Source organism: Centruroides sculpturatus, unplaced genomic scaffold (assembly GCF_000671375.1).
Source record: "Centruroides sculpturatus isolate CEXI.00-Female unplaced genomic scaffold, Cexi_2.0 scaffold384, whole genome shotgun sequence".
NCBI lineage: Eukaryota > Metazoa > Arthropoda > Arachnida > Scorpiones > Buthidae > Centruroides > Centruroides sculpturatus.
In genome coordinates, this window is record NW_019384605.1 from 87,566 (window position 1) to 93,424 (window position 5,859).

Below are 5,859 nucleotides of genomic sequence, written 5' to 3' on the forward strand. Positions count from 1 at the left end.
AACTCTTCGTCTTAAAAAAAGGAGAAAAAGTCCCGTCTGGACCAGCGTTGCCACAATGAAATTTCAAAACTTACTGAAGCTCCTTCAAAAAATGTACCATTTTCCTTCAAAATGTACTATTTCTGTGGTTGGTTACTTTTAATATTGATATACCATCATACTCAATTTTTGTGCTTATTTCAAATTCATATTCACGAATACTTTGTTAAATATGAATACTTTAAAATTAAATATTTCATAAAAAGATTTTATGAAAATNGCAGCCTTCCCATAGCCAAATTATAGCCACGACAGGCAGAAGATATATATATATTAAAAGAACTATTACATGCAATATTTTTGCATTTAAATTATCAAATGTGTGGAATTATTATTTAATCTGCAAAAGTATAAAGTTTCTAAAAATATTGTGAAAGAATAATGTTACAAATACATTCCCATTTGTAATGAGTTTAGTTTACCAATAACATCTTAAAATAATTCATAGTATATAGCAGAAATTTTTATTTTTGTAATGAAAAGTAATTTATTATGAAGATTACTGATCATACAAACATATGACAAGCTCAGATTTCAGGAAAATACTTTGCTATTAAAATATGTAATTTATAATCTGTAGAGTCTTTGCAACACATTTCTTTGAACTTGGTTCAATATGTTAAGATTCTTTAAATTAATCACCATGGAATAGCATCACCTTTTAGCTTTGTAAGAGTTTCAAGGTATTGAGGCATAAAAGATACAGATTTGTGCAGCAACTGCATGGGAATCTTTTCCCATTTTTCACTTAAATACATATGTAATTGTTCTAATGTGCAAGGATGATATTGAGTCATCATTCTTTTCTAAAATCTCCATACATTTTCTATTGAAGACAGGTGCTGGTCAGGGGAGTACATAAATATGATTAGACTGCAGCCAGGCTTGGTTTTTCTAGTATTGTGCAGGCAGGTGTTGTCATGCTGGAAATTTAGGTTTATCTTTGGAAAACTTTGATTTGCATAGATGTTGCTGAAGGATTATAATACAGGCTTTGAAGTTCACAGTACCATCATCTAATGCAAAATCTCCAATTCCCTCTGTGGTCATGTATCCTCAAACCATTAGAGACTGTGGCTCTGGACCTGTCTTGAATAACATGCTGAAATTATTAGCTTCATCTTTTATATGAGTGACTTGCCTATATTCATATGGTTTACATGAAATGTTGATTCATATGACCATAGTATTTTCTTTCAATTATCTTTTGTTCCCTTCAGATGAGTTCTGGCCTAAACTAAATGTTTGCACTGGCATGGTTCATTTATGAAAAGCTTTTTCTTGGATTTGTACAGTCTGTATTTGCATCATTGCTTATATCTCCATGCTGTGTGTATTCAGATAATGGGATATTAGATTTTTTCCTTGCCCACTTTGTCCAATCTTCTATAGAATCTTGCATATATATAACTTTGAAAGAACTATAGTTATCTGGAACTGAGAGGTAGTTTTCTTCCTAAAGCTTTTCTTGAACAAGTGTTTCCTCTTTCTCGAAAACATTTAACAATTCCCTGAATTATAGCCTGAGCTATCTGTACATCCTGCATGGAGAGACTCTTCCTTTATACTTTTGGATAATAATTTTCCTGATTGGTTCTAGTACTGCCTTACCTCTCACCATTTTTCACAGACATAATATGAATTGCCTTTTATATGCTGGTTGTGTGATGTAAGAATAACTACCAGAAATTCCAGAATATTCTCCAAAAATTCTTTTGAAAAAACTTCATTGCGATGTATTGCCAAGATTTGTATATATTTTAGTTTTGTATTCTGAACTAATGAAATACAAAGCAGTAAGTTATTGGAATGAATTAGTTTATTTACAAAAGGAATTATTTATACCACTTGGTTTAATATTTACACAAGTTTATGTAAATTTATGAAAGTTTAAATAGTAAATGGTGTTCATTGCAAGCAGGGTTGTAGTTTATTTTATTATGCATTTATATTTGAATATGATTTATTTTAAGAAATGCATGAACTGAAAAAGTATTTATATTACTGATGCCACAAATAGTGATTTTGCCAAATACCGAATATTCAGCTACGCTCTCGGCCGAAGCACCGAATGTTTGGCAAAATGTGTGTACGTTTCGCGGATGACAGGTTACGATCTGTCTCATTGCGGTGGGTGTGGTAGCGACACTGCAGGCGCATTTGTTTTATTTGCAAGTATATCGTGTCATGACATTCATTATTTGTTCATTGTTGCATCAAATTGTGTTACTAATAGTCCTTATTAGTAAAAATATCACTGTTTGTATCACTTTATATGAAAACTGTTCGCCTAGATCGGACACAGACCTTTAGAAGTAGTGGTCAGCAAACGCAAAACAGTATCCAAGCCTGACAGAATTCGCTAAGATTTATCTATCGTCTCCCAGCAGTAGTATATATAGTGAGAGGCTATTTTCAGAAGCAGGTGTAGTTTATGAGGAAAAGCGCAATCGTTTGCTATCAACAAATGCTGAAAAGATTGTTTTCATTCATCACAAGTTACCACTGATAAAATTTAAGTATTAATTAAATATAATAATTTGTGATTAAAATAAATACATTTTTTAGTAATATGTGTGTTTTTTTTTTTTTTTTCATGATTTGGTATTCGGTATTAGGCCAAATGTTGTATACTATTTGGTGAATACCAAATATTAAAAAAAGTAGCCAAATAGGCCGAATACTGAATAGTAGCCAAATATTCGTGGCATCTCTAATTTATATATATAAGTGAACGTTCTTTTTAATACAATTTTTTCAAAAAAAGTTATGAAATATGAATATGAAATAGTATCTTGATATATGTAAACTATTTTCTATTGGATAATTAATACTTTTAGAAATAAAGAAATAATGTTATACTCTGCACTCCAAGAATTTTTTTTATATCCAAGCACAAAAATATGGACTCAGCATGTTTTTTAATTATTATTTGGATTTAATACAGTAGAGCCTTGAAAACTCGGCATTCGATAACCCAGCACTCCGGATAACTCGGCCACACCCTGGCAGGGCAAAAAAATCCTTAGTTAATTAATTTTCATTATAGACAGCTTTATGCCTCATAAAGTATTTTTCTGAGGTCTGTTTTATCAAGTAAATTACTGTACACAGTGTATTCATTAATTTTCATTTTCATGTAGTAAAGACTCTATGCCTTCATAAAGGACGTACTTTTCCTTTGTTTAAGAGTATTTGGGCAGTTTATTCTCTGTTGTATTCTCAAGCAAACAATACATACAAGTACAGTACAATATTTTCTGAGGAAACACGCATACTTATCCTTTTTTAACCCCATTCCCGATAACCCGGCATTTTCACAAACTCGGCCACCCTTCGGTCCACATTAGGCCGAGTTTTTGAGGCTCTACTGTAATGCATTTAAAATTGCACTCCAAGAATTTTTTTTAATATGATGACTGACAGCTGTTCTCTGTAACATCATATCATTCATATATTTTTTCTACAGAAGTACTTTCATTATCATCAGTGTCACTCTCAATAACTCATGTTTTCTGTTTTTAATATTATTATATTGTGACCGAGGGGTCGGCACCTCTTTGGCGCCCTGTCAGGATGACACCACCGAGCCTCTAGGGGACTCGGAGCTCGCGACGTTAAGTCTAAAGCTTCGCGAGCGGTAGCGTGTGAGCGCTTGGATTCGGAGTAGAGGTGAGGAGAGAGAAACGAGGAAGTGATTCACTCGATTCCAGATTAATAAACAATAACAAATTTATTTTAACGAGCAGGAGTACATGATATACGATCATAGACATCTTGGATTGATATATATATATATCCATATTCTATATCCCTAGATTATCGAATCTAACTGTCGCGAGAGAGAGAGAGTTACAGGATATTCGCGTGTGGATAAATACCTTATAGAGAAGTCGAGGATTGATGACTGGATGATTCTCCGTCAGGATTCTTGGGGTGTTGGATGGAATGTTCTTGATATTTAGAGTGTTCAGGTAACAGGAGCAACTTCGGAGGGAGGTATCCGACTGGTGTTGAGGCACTTAGGTGGGTAAGATATACTTATGATAAGGTCGGCGGATGCACGATATTTTGCACGGTATAAATTCTTGAGCGGACGAACTTTGGAGGACGACTGACTTCGGGATCTTTTTTTTTTCTCTTTCATTCCTCTTGGGGTTTTTCCCTGAGGTCAGATGATGGCTATTAACGGTCGCACGTCCAATATATCTTCTCCATCAAAAGTTCCTGGTGACACATCCCTGACTAACTTGATCTGATTCAACAAGGAACAAACTCCGTGGGAAATAAGTTTTATGGCTTTTAGCCTAACGTTCGATTTTACTTGATTAAAGTTCCAATAAATAAAATTGAAAATAACACTTTACTGAGGGTTAGTTCGGCCCTCACATCAGTGTCACTCTCAATAACTCATGTTTTCTGTTTTTAATATTATTATATTATTATCACTATCACCATCAGTATCATAATTACTTTCATTTTCTTCTACTTTAGTATCATTCAAATTATTTTTGTGTAGTTCAAAATCAAATTTTTTTTCACTTTCAGCATTTTCAAAATTTTAATGTTTTTCTTATGCATGATAAAATTATGTAATGACTTGCACTCATGATTTTATACCCAACAATGCAATAGCAATGTATGAAGTATACCTGTGTTGTGATATCTAGGTAGCAAACTTGTGATGTTTGCTATCAATATTGCTATGGTGGTATCAGTGGAGTTGTGATGTCTACTATCAATGATGTCTTAGTAGCACTAGTATGTATTCATAATTTACAAACAGTATATCTGTAATATACATTATGATGATGCCACAGTGAAGTTATGTGCTATATGAACACTGTTGCTTTAGCAACACCCAAGGAATGAAAATTTGTTAATACTTCTCTGAACTCTTTAAACTCTGTCATTTGAGCATTTAAATTAAGAATTTAAAGAGCATGAGATGATTTCTTTATGCAATTGAACCTTGAAATGCTTCACTTGATAAATTTCAAGTTTTGTTGGTGATTTACCTTTCATAATTTTATTCAAAAGTATCTGTATTTTCAGAACTTATGCTGCAACTATATTGGCATGTTTCATATAACAATTACATGAAACTATATTTATAGATGTAACACAAGATAAATAATTATTTGGAAAAACTAACAATTGTTTGTTATGTATTTTGTCTATATCTAAATATACTGTATATTATTTACAGACTACAAGAAAGACATAGAAAGGACTTGTCTTAGAAGAGTTGTTCTAAGAGAACTGTTACATCTTTCTCTATTATCATACATTAATCATAACCATTAATCAAATGTATATTGTTAATTGTTAAAATTAACATATTCCACTATCTTTTGATTGATATATTTTAACTAAGTTTATTAATATATTTAATTAAGCATTTATTTTTTATATTAAGTTATTTATCAAAATTCATAGAATGAAAAAATATATAAATTGGAAACTGCAGTAACCAATATAACAATGCTTTAAAACCATGAAATGCAGCAAAACTTTTATTTACTAACATTTTCAGCTGTATTTAACCAACCTTTTTCATGTGGAACACATATTTAAAAGTAAATTAAGAATGAATGCAACTGTAATTCAAATCTAACATTCCAGAATATAAACATTTAAAGCATGTTTAGCATTGTTCTTATATATCTTCAGAACAATCATAATGTAAGAAGATCAGTAAAATATGGATGAAAATGTTAGTAAATAAAAGTTTTGCTGCATTTTATGGTTTTTCAAGTGTTGTTAAAATGGAAAAAGATCAAACATGATAATTTAAAAAATAATTTATATTTGTTTTCT